The sequence below is a fragment of the Penaeus japonicus genome, unplaced genomic scaffold (genome assembly GCF_977035675.1).
Source record: "Penaeus japonicus unplaced genomic scaffold, GWHDUDI00000001_assembly GWHDUDI00000024, whole genome shotgun sequence".
In the NCBI taxonomy this organism is placed as follows: Eukaryota; Metazoa; Arthropoda; class Malacostraca; order Decapoda; family Penaeidae; genus Penaeus; species Penaeus japonicus.
The window spans coordinates 4,143,583-4,156,082 of record NW_028234426.1 but is presented as its reverse complement, the minus strand read 5'-3'; positions in this window follow the sequence as shown (position 1 = coordinate 4,156,082).

Sequence of the window (12,500 nt, the reverse complement as noted above, 5' to 3'; positions counted from 1 at the left end):
AAAGGGGGAAAGGGATGTAGGGAGGGAAAAGGGAGAAAAGACGGAGGTAAAGGAAGGAAAGAGGTAGAAAAAATGAAGGAAAGAGGGAGGGGAGAGGGAAAAGGGACGAAGGAGGCAAAATGAAGGAAAGAGGGAGGGAGGAGAGAGGTTAAAAACACATAACGGAAGGAAAAGAAAGGAAAGGTAGAGAGAAGAGGGGAGAGAATAAGAGCGAGGAAAAAGAAAGAGGTAGACAAGCTTAAATTCAAGGAAAGAAATTAGTACTCATTACCAGGGGTCTTTTTTGGGTGTGAATTAACAGGAATGAGGCTCGTCAGTCGTGTCATTTCGTATTTCGTCTTGTTGTTAACCAGCTTAGTTGATTTAAATAAAAGATATTTTCATTCCACTGATCTTACCCCTTCTATCTCGTTCAATCCTCTTGTAACTATGAAAAATTCACATGCTACCTCGTTAAGAAATACCCATGAGAAACACTTAATGTACAAGTAGATAAAAAAAAGGAAAACAAGTGATATATGATGACACTTGCAATGCTTAAACTTGTGAGCAAAGAAGACACAACCACAAAGTGCTGTTCCCTTAACAAATGTCTGTGTGCTTTGTGGGAGGGGAGGGATGAGAAGGGAGGAGAGGGGAGGAGAAGGGAGGAGAAAGGAGGGAAGGGGAGGGGAGGGGAAGGGAGGGGAGGGGAATGGAGGGTAAGGGAAGGGGAGGAGAAGGGAGGGGAGGGGAGGGGAATGGAGGGGAAGGGAAGGGAGGGGAGGGGAGGGGAAGGGAAGGGAGGGGAGGGGAAGGGAAGGGGAAGGGAAGGGAGGGAAAAGATGGGAGGAGAGGGGATGGGATGGGAGGGGAGGGGAGGAGAAGGGAGGGGAGAGGAAGAGAGGAGAAGGGAGGAGAAAGGAGGGAAGGGGAGGGGAGGGGAAGGGAGGGGAGGAGAGGGGAAGGGAGAGGAGGGGAGGAGAAGGGAGGGGAAGGGAGGAGAAGAGAGGGTAGGGGAGGGGAAGGGAAGGGAGGAGAAGGGAGGAGAAGGGAAGGGAGGAGAAGGGAGGAGAAGGGAGGGGAGGGGAAAGTAAGGGGAAGAGAGGAGAAGGGAGGGGAGGGGAGGAGAGGAGAGGAGAGGAGAGGGGAGAGTTAAACTGGTAAAATGTAAGAGCAATTATAGTGAGATGCAGTCACCGTCTGCGGTTTCTTAAGATAGTTTATCCTGTCGTAAGAACGAGCACGCCAGTTTAAAAGGTGTTTTTTTTAAAATAATGTAATCCGTTTATAAGCAATATTATACAACCTTTATATGGTCGGTGTAGATGTTTTGTGTTTTGTAATCCGTTTATAAGCAATATCATACAACCTTTATATGTATGGTGTAGTGATGTTTTGTGCTACACCATAAAAAAAAATCCAAGTATCACATTTAATATCATACCGACTCCTCGAATATGCAAAATTAAATGAACCTCCGTCGTTATACATTTATTCTTCTTCATTAACCCTTCTTAAAAAAAAAAAAAATAATAATAATAATAAAAAATAAATATTGCCTTGTTTACACAGATTTCACTCCAGCATCACTTCAGCATCACTCCAGCCTCCCTATCTCTCCCATCTTAACAAGTACAAAGGGATACGATCTCAAAAGACACGTAATGTAATTCGTATTCATACATGATTATCATCGAAGTAAAACGTCCTTATGTTATAGCAATTAGCATAGGGCATTTGTGTATGCGTGTATCCGGACGTAATGGGTCTCATAAACTTTTTAATGTACCGTGAAGTCACAGATGTTACTTGGAGACGTCAGCGAGAAGGGAGTTCTATAACCTCTTAAGTGACTTCAGATTTTGTAAGAAAAGTTTTTTTTTTTTTTTTTTTTTTTTTTTTTTTTTTTTTTTGGGGGGGGGGGGTTGCTTGACTTTTATCTTGATTTCTATCTTGATTTATATCCTGACTTATATCTTATCAGTTTCAGAGGCAAGTCGATGGTGGTTTATTGAAGATATTTATTGGTCTTTTGATTTCTTGTTTTCAGTAAATAAGCGACAACAGCAAAGATATGGCTTCGAGGAATGATGTATTTTCTATACAGTGTAGGCACACACACATACAAACACACACAAACACATAAACACACACACACATACACACACACACACACACACATACACACACACACACACACACACACACACACACACACACACGAGAAAAAGCGAACAAACACACAAACAACCACACAAACACAACACACACACACGAGCGAGACGAGCGGAGCAGCGGACAAACACAAACACACACAAACACAAACACACACACACACACACACACACAAATGCAAACACACACAAACACACACAAACACAAACACACACACACACACACACACACAAATGCAAACACACACAAACACACACACACAGACACAAATAAGCACACACTACTATTACTATTACTACTATTACTACTACTACTATCACAACTATTACTATTACTATTACAACTACTACTAGATATCATTATCATTACCCTTATTAGGATGTTTATCATAATAGTTATCATAATTATCACTATCATTATAACTATCATTACTGTTGTTGTTGTTATCACTATTGTTATCACCATTTCCATTATCATTATCATCATCATTACCATTATCATTGTCATCATCATCACCATTATCATTATAATCATCATCACCGTTATCATTATCATCATCATCACCATTATCACTGCCATCATCATCGTCATTATCATTATCATCATCATCACCATTATCACTGCCATCGTCATCATCATTATCATTGTCATCATCATCACTATTATCATTATCATCATCATCACCATTATCATTGTCATCATCATCACTATTATCATCATCATCATCATCATCATCACCATTATCATCATCATCATCATCATCATCACCATTATCATCATCATCACCATTATCATAATCATCATCATCACCATTATCATCATCATCATCATCATCATCATCATCCCCATTATCATCATCATTATCAACGTTGTTATGAGTTAACCACATGTAAGAATGTGTATGTATGTGTGTATGCAAATTCTCTGCCATTACACATGCTTCCGACACAGATAACAATTTTGTTTACAACACCGGAGTAAAATCTAAAGCAAACTGCAATAATCGTCACTCAATTACCCTTTAGGATTATCTATAATAAATAAAATTTTCTCGGTTATACAATAATTTGTGTGAGGGATGGCGGAGGGAGTAGGAGAGGTGGGAGGGAGGGGGGGATGGGTAGAGGGTAGGGGAGGTGAGAGGGGATGGGGAGGGGGTGGGGATTTACGTATGATTTTGAAAATGTTAATATCAATATGATTTGATAAAGCTTTGTAATTCAGTCCCTTAAATCTTATCTTTCTTGTTATGTAATTGATATCATTATTGACATTATTATAATTATCATTATTGCCATTGTTGTTATAATCATTATCATCATTATTATCATAATTATTATTATCATTATTGATATTATCAGTAATAACATTGTTATTTTCACTATCATTATCCACATCTGTATCAATTTACCAACCTCTCTATCTTTATCTTTAATTATTAATCCATCCACAGATCTATCTATCTACCCATTTCCCTTTCTATCTATCAATTGATCAATCTATCCATCAATCTATCTATCTACCTATCTATCAGTCTATCTATGTATCTACCTATCTATCTATCTCTCTATCAATCTCTCATTCTTTCAATCTATCTATTCACGTACCTATCTATATCTCTCCCTCTATCTATCTATCTAATAATCTATTTATTTCTCCATCTATCAGTTTATCTAATCATCTATCTATCTATCTATCACTTCATCTATTAATTCATCTATCTACCTATCTATCAATTAGTCTATCTATTTCTTTATCTCTCTATCTACCAATCTATCTATCTACCTATCTATCAATCAGTATATCTATCTATATCTCTATACATTCATCAATCTACCTATCTATCTATCAGTCTATCTGTCTATCAATCAATCAATTAATCTACCTATCTATCTATCTCTCTATCTATCGATTTATCTATCTACCTATCTATCTATCGGTCTATCAATTTCTATCTCTCTCTCTATCAATTCATCTATCTACCTATCTATCTCTCCATCTCTCTATTTATCAATTCATCAATCTACCTACCTATCTATCAGTCTATCTATCAGTCTATCGATCAATCAATCAATCTATCTATCTATCTACCTATCTATCAATCAGTCTATCTATCTATAAATCAATCAATCAATCTATCTACTTATCTATCAGTCTATCTGTCTATCAATCAATCAATCAATCTATCTATCAATCTACTTATTTATCTATCAGCCTATCTATCTATCAATCAATCAATCTATCTATCTATCAGTCTATCTATCTACCAACCAATCTATCTATCTATTTACTTATCTATCTATCAATCTATCTATCTACCAACCAATCTATCTATCAATCTACTTATCTATCTATCAGTCTATCTATCTATCAATCAATCTATCAGTCTATCAGTCTATTAATCAATCAATCAATCTATCTACTTATCTATCTATCAGTCTATCTATCTATCAATCAATCTATCTATCTATCTACTTATCTATCTATCAGTCTATCTATCTATCAATCTATCAATCTATCTATCTACTTATATATCTACCTATAAATCAATCAATCTATCAATCTATCTACCTATCTATCAATCAGTCTATCTATCTAAAATCAATCTATCAATCTATCTATCTATCTATCTATCAGAGAGTCCCACGTTGCTACTTTCGCCTGATGAAAAGCCAGGTCGCTTGCTAAATGAGGTGTGACTGGCTTAGTACGTGTTAACGCCGCGTCACTTATTGTGTTATTTTTATAGGGGGAGGGGGGTGATGGGGAGAGGGGGGGTGATGGTGAGAGGGGGAGGGAGTGTAAGAGGGGGAGTTGGTCTGTTTCCTCCTCCATGTCCCACTCCTCTCTTTTTTTTCCCAAATTCTTTCCCACTTTGCTTCTCTCCCCTCTGCTCTTCTCTCCCCTCGCCACTCTTCTTCTATCCCCTCTTCTATCCCCCCTACTCCCCCTTCTCTCCCCCTCTCCTCCCCCTCCCCCTCTCGCTACTTCTTACCTCTTCTCTTTCCACCTCTTCCCACTCATCCCCCTTCTCCCCTCCCATTCTCCTTAGTCCCCCTTCTCTCTCTCTCCCCCTCCCCCCTCTCGCTCTTCTTTTCTTTCCCGTCTTCTTTTCTTTCTTCTTTCTTCTCCTTCTTTTCCTCTTCCTCCTTCCGTTCTCTTCTCTCTTCTCTCTCCTTTTTCTTTCCTTCTCTTCTTTCTTCGCTCCCTTTCTCCTTCTTTCTTCTTCTCCCTCACTCTTCTCCTCTTCTTCTTCACCTCCCCTTCTTCCCACCCCTCTCTCCCCTCTCCCCTCCTTTTTTTTTTTTTTCCTCGGGGGGGTGGGTACCACTACTCCGTACTCCCACCCCCTCCCCCCCATTCTCCGTCCCCCCCCTCCTCTTTTCCCCCCCCCCCCCCCACTCCCCACCTCCTCTCCCCCACTCTCCCTCCTCTTACCCCTTACCCCCTTACCCCCTCCCCTTCCCTCCTCTTCTCCCCATTCCTCTTCTCTTACCCCCTTACCCCCTCCCCTTCTCAATCCTATTTGTCTTCCTACTCTTCGCGTCCCTCCTCTTCTTCTCCTGCTTTCTCCACCCACCCTCATCCCCCCCACCTCCCCCTCTGACACCCTCCTCTCATCCCACACACGCCCCCTCCCTCCTCTATGAATTCCCCCCTTCCCCACCCCTTCTTCCCCTCTCCCCCACCCCACCCCTCTTCCCCACCCTTCCTCTCTCCCACCCCCACCCTTCCTCTCCCCTACCCCCTCTTCCCCCTCCCCCCTCTCCTCCTCTCCCCTCGCCACTCTTCATAATCACTCAGCGCGTATCGAGAGTGCCAGGCACTAGACACGAGGCGAGGAGCATAATTACACCGGAAGGGGAGGGGAGAGAGGGCGAGGGGAGTGGGGAGAGGGGAGAGGGTAGAGGAGAGAGGGGGAGAGGGTGTAGGGGAGAGGGGAGTGGGGAGAGTGGGAGAGGGGGCGAGGAGAGTGGGGAGAGGGGAGAGGGAGAGAGGGGAGAGGGGAGAGGGGAGAGGGGAGAAGGCGTAGGGGAGAGGAGAGAAGGGAGAAGGGAGAAGCAAGGGAGAGGAGGGGGGCACGGGAAGAGGAGTAGGAGAGGAGAGAGGAGAGAGGGGAGAGAGGAGAGGGAAGAGAGGAGGAGGAGGAGAGGGGAGTAGGGGAGGAGGAGGGGGTAGACACCGGAAAATTATATATTCAGCTCACATTTCGCTAGTATTTGAATTGTCATTGATAAGTGGAATGTCAACACGCCGTGTGCCGGTTTATACGAGCTCCAAAGGTCAGAAAAAACATGTTCAGAACATGTCAATGAAAGGCTACGAGGCTGAGGGTCATCGCTCGTGTCATTTGGATGTCTGGGTCGAAAGGGGGGTAGGAGGGGGGGTAGGGGGTAATTATGTTAGCTAAGTGTAGTAGTGATGTTAAGGGTACGGTGGATTGTAATACTAGTAATGACAATACCAGTGGTAATGATTATGATGGTGATGATGATGATGATCATATTGATAATCATATTTCGATAACGATTATGATATTGCTAAGGATATTGGTGATAGTGAAAATGATAATAAAAATTCTAACAATAATATTTATGAAAATTATTATGATAATCATTGATCATGAGGATGGTAAGGAAATTATTAATGGTAATGGTTATGACATGTGGGGAACAATAATTACTGTAAGTGAAAATTATAATAATGACATCATGATAATGATTCTAACATCAGTAATAATGAAAATGAGAATAATGATAATGACAACAATGATAGATTTTGTATGGATAATAATAAGAATATCACTGATAAGAGCAACAACAATAATGGTAATAATGATATTAACAAAAATATATGAAAATTATGATTATGATAATAACGATGATAATGATAATAATGATACTAATAATAATGATAAAATTAGTAGTGATAATGATGATAAATGATGATAAAATAATGATAGCAACAACAATAATAGTTATGTTGATAATAATAATGGTATCTTAATAATGATAATAATAATAATAAAAATGATAATAATAATAATGATAATAATAATGATGATGATAATGATAATAATAATAATAATAATGATAATAACAATACTAATGATGATAAATAAAAAAATGATAATGATAATAATAACAAGGATACTGTTAATGATGACGATAATGATAATTATGATGTAATAATAACAATGATTATAGAAATGATAATAATAATGATAAAAATGATATATCAATAATGATAATAATAATCATGATAATGATAATGATGATGAAAATGATAACAATAATGATAACAATATCACTGATACTTAAGATAAACAAACAGACAAAGAAACAAAAAATAAACAAAAGCCCCCAAAAGTAATAACAATAACATTAACAGACTCCACTAATTACCTCGATGCTTATGACACTTCATGCTAATAACTTCACAAGTACTGAAATATAACATGAAGTGAAGTGTGCGGATTAAGGTATTTGGTTGCTGTGTGTAATGAGTATAGTGTTTGTAGTGTCGTATATGGTGTATGGTGTGTATTCGGGAAGCGTGTATTACGGGGGTATAGTGCATAGTGTATGATTTGATGTGGATAGGGGAGTGTGTATGTGTGTGTGGTGTGATATGTTGAGTGTGAGGGATACTGTGTAACGTGAGGTATGTTGTGTATTGTGAGGTATATTGTGTAGTGTGAGGGATATTGTGTAGTGTGAGGTATACTGTGTAGTGTGAGGTATACTGTGTAGCGTGAGGGATACTGTGTAGCGTGAGGGATACTGTGTAGCGTGAGGCATACTGTGTAGTGTGAGGTATACTGTGTAGCGTGAGGGATACTGTGTAGCGTGAGGTATACTGTTATCGTGAGGTATACTGTGTAGTGTGAGTTATACTGTGTATTGTGAGGTATACTGTGTAGCGTGAGGGATACTGTGTAGTGTGAGGTATACTGTGTAGTGTGAGGGATACTGTGTAGTGTGAGGTATACTGTGTAGCGTGAGGGATACTGTGTAGCGTGAGGGATACTGTGTAGTGTGAGGTATACTGTGTAGCGTGAGGGATACTGTGTAGTGTGAGGTATACTGTGTAGTGTGAGGTATACTGTGTAGTGTGAGGTATACTGTGTAGCGTGAGGTATACTGTGTAGCGTGAGGGATACTGTGTAGTGTGAGGTATACTGTGTAGCGTGAGGGATACTGTGTAGTGTGAGGTATACTGTGTAGCGTGAGGGATACTGTGTAGTGTGAGGTATACTGTGTAGCGTGAGGGATACTGTGTAGTGTGAGGTATACTGTGTAGTGTGAGGTATACTGTGTACTGTGAGGGATACTGTGTAGTGTGAGGTATACTGTGTAGCGTGAGGGATACTGTGTAGTGTGAGGTATACTGTGTAGTGTGAGGTTACTTGAGTTGTAGCGTGAGGGCATACTGGTAGTGTGAGGTATTACTGTGTAGTGTGAGGGATACTGTGTACTGTGAGGTATACGTTTGTAAGCTCGTGAGGTATTACTGTTGTAGTGTGGAGGTATACTGTGTAAAGGAGGTATTACCTGTTGTAGCGTGAGGGATACTGTGTAGTGTGAGGTATACTGTGTAGTGTGAGGTATACTGTGTAGTGTGAGGTATACTGTGTAAAGGGAGGTATACTGTGTAGCGTGAGGGATACTGTGTAGTGTGAGGTATACTGTGTAGCGTGAGGTATACTGTGTAGCGTGAGGGATACTGTGTAGCGTGAGGTATACTGTGTAGCGTGAGGGATACTGTGTAGCGTGAGGTATACTGTGTAGCGTGAGGGATACTGTGTAGCGTGAGGTATACTGTGTAGCGTGAGGGATACTGTGTAGTGTGAGGTATACTGTGTAGTGTGAGGTATACTGTGCAATGTGAGGTATACTGTGTAGTGTGAGGGATACTGTGTAGTGTAAGGGATACTGTGTAGTGTGAGGTAGACTGTGTAGCGTGAGGTATACTGTGTACCGTGAGGTATACTGTGTACCGTGAGGTATACTGTGTAGCGTGAGGTATACTGTGTACCGTGAGGTGTACTGTGTAGTGTGAGGTATACTGTGTAGCGTGAGGTATACTATATATGAAATATAGCTTTTGGAACGTGTATAGCTAGTGGTGTGTTACATAGAGTACAACGCGTATAACATGTATAATCCTATAACGTGTAGATGTAATGTACATATCATATATCCCCAGAATGGTGCGTACACTATAGAAAATACGATATAGTGTCCGCAAATTGGAAAACAAGACAGATTCATCCTGTAAAAATCCCTTTGTTACAATCAAAATATGTATCACTGAATTGACAAGTTCCTGACACATATTCGAGGTAAAGAAAATTGTTTTAGAGATACGTGCGTAAAAATATTTATCAAAATGGATATACATTTTAAGAGCTTAAGTGTTTGTGTTTTATAATGTTAATTGGATATGTCTATTAAAAAAAGTCCTTCGGTTAAATTTTGAAAATTTAATGGGTAAAAATTGGTTCGGAATATAATGGTTGAATTGTATATGAAAGAAAGAGATTAAGAAAGCAAGAGAGATTTTCAGGTTAAGAAAGAGAGATAGATTGTATAATAGAGAAATAAAACACTGATAACGATAAGACAAAAAGACAAAAGAAAAGGAAGGAAAAAAACATAAAAATGAAGAAAAGGAAGTAAATTAAGATCAAAAAGACATAAAACTGAACGCAGAAAGAGAAGAAAAATGATTAATGCATTAAACGCAAGATAAGACTTGATAAAGAAAGAAGATAACTAAACAAAAGAAAGAAAAGAAAACAAGAAAGACAGAAAAAAAAAACATATTAAAAAAAATACAAAAAAAAAAAATCTAAAAACATATAACCAAAACAACCGAAACTAACAAACAAACAAAGAAAGAGTAGAGAGAAAAAAAAAACAAGAACAAAAACAACCAACTAAACAAAGAATATATTTGTTAATTTGTTGACAAATATCCTCCCATATTCAAGCCACGGGAGCGTAAGCGAAATTGTACAAGCAAATACATACGCTTACCCCGATTAGTGTCTGCCATGTCAGTGTGCTTTTACGTGTAATGGGAATGCGATTCGGGGGTGGGGGGAGGAGGAGGGGGTGAGGGTGGGAGGAAGGGGGGAGAGGGAAAAGGGGTGAGAGGTGGAGGAGGGAATGGGGGTGGGAGGTGGAGGAGAAGGGGGAAGAGGGGGGAGAGGGAAAAGGGGTGGGAGGTGGAGGAGAAGGGGGAAGAGGGGGGAGAGGGAAAAGGGGTGGGAGGTGGAGAGGGAAGAGGAGAAGGAAGAGGGAATGGGGGTGGGAGGAGGGGACGGTGTGGGGGAAGAGGGAATGTGGTGGGGGGAGGGGACGGGGAGGGGGAAGAGGGAATGGGGGTGGGAGGAGGGAATGGGGAGGGGGAAAAGGGGTGGGAGGTGGAGGAGAAGGGGGAAAAGGGAAAGGGGGTGGGAGGTGGAGGAGGAGGAGGGGCGGGGAGGTGGAAGAGGGAAGGGGGTGGGGGGAGGGGGGAAGAGGAGGAGGAGGGGGCGGGGAGGTAGAAGAGGGAAGGGGGTGGGGGAGGGGGGGAAGTTGAAGGGGAATGGGGGAGAAGGAGGAAGAGAGGATAATAGGCAAAGTAAGGGAAAGGGGAGAGGAGAGGGAGAATGGTGGATGAGTTATGGGGGAGGAAATGGGAGGGGAGTAAGATAGGAGGGGGAGAAGAGAGGAGGGTGGGGGTAAGATATGAGGTAGAAGGAATATAGGGAAAAGAGGAAGTAGGGGAAATAGGAGATAAGGGGGAAGGGAGGGAAAATGGATAGAGGAATGAGATTACATGGAAGAGGGAGGGGAAGGAGGGGAATAGAGAGAAGAGGGAAAGGAAGCGAAGAGACGAAAGGGAGAGAGGGAGGGGGAAGAAGAGGAGGGAGAAAGTGAAGAAGAGACGAAAGGGAGAGAAGGAAGGAGAAAAAGAAGAGTGGAAGGTGAGGGAGAAGGGGAAGAAGAGACGAAAGGGAAACTTCTATATAGGATACAAAAATCACCTACGAGGGGGGGGGGGGGGGGGGGGGGTAGGGGTGGGGAGGGGGATGGAGGGGAGGGGGAGTGAGTGGTGGGTTGGATGGGGAGGGGGACGGGGAAAGGGAGGGGGGGGAGGGGGAAGGTGAAGAAGAGGAGGGGAAAGGAAACGAAGAGACGAAAGGGAGAGGGGAAGGGTAAGAAGAGTCTAAAGAGATAGGGAGAAGGGGAAGAAAAAACGACAGGGAGAGGGGGAGGGGGAAGAAGAGGAGGGAGAAAGTGAAGAAGAGACGAAAGGGAGAGGAGGAAGGAGAAAAAGAAGAGTGGAAGGTGAGGGAGAAGGGGAAGAAGAGACGACAGGGAGAGGGGGAAGGAGAAGAAGAGGAGGGAGAAAGTGAAGAAGAGACGAAAGGGAGAGAAGGAAGGAGAAGAAGAGGAGTGGAAGGTGAGGGAGAAGGGGAAGAAGAGACGAAAGGGAGGGGGGGGGGAAGGGGAAGAAGAGGAGGGGAAAGGAAGCGAAGAGACGAAAGAGAGAGGGGGAAGGGGAAGGAGAGGAGGGGAAAGGAAGCGAAGAGACGAAAGGTAGAGGGGAAGGGGAAGAAGAGTCTAAAGAGATAGGGAGAAGGGGAAGAAGAGACGACAGGGAGAGGGGGAAGGAGAAGAAGAGGAGGGGAAAGGAAACGAAGAGACGAAAGGGAGAGAAGGAAGGAGAAAAAGAAGAGTGGAAGGTGAGGGAGAAGGGGAAGAAGAGACGAAAGAGAGAGGGGGAAGGAGAAGAAGAGGAGGGGAAAGGAAGCGAAGAGACGAAAGGGAGAGGGGGAAGGGGAAAGGGAGGCAAAAAGTGAAAAAAAAGTAATCAGGAAGCAATAAATTAAGTTGAAGTGAGGAGTCCAGAAATAAAACACAGGAAGTGAGACAAACAAACAAACAAACAAAAAATAGCTTATCATGTCATTTCAATTATAACTAATTTCTCGTTAACGCTTCTACACTAACCCACGTCACCCTATTGTTACAATGGATGTGTTTTCTTTCTGTAACGATGGAGAGATAGTTGAATTAATAACTTATATGGAGTTATGTTGTGTATTTCGTGTGGAAGAGAGGGGGGGTGGGGAGGAGGGGGAGGGGGACGGTAGATGGGTGAGTGGTTGAGAAGGAGAGAGAGGGAGAGAAGGGAGAGGAGAGAGAGAGAGTGGGGGGTGGGGGAGTTAGAGAGTAGTAAAGGAGAGAAGAAAAGGAGATATAGTTATATAGACAGAGAGAGAGAGAGAGAGAGAGAGAATTAGAGATAGATAGATAGAAAAAGAGAGAGAGAGAGATACACAGGAG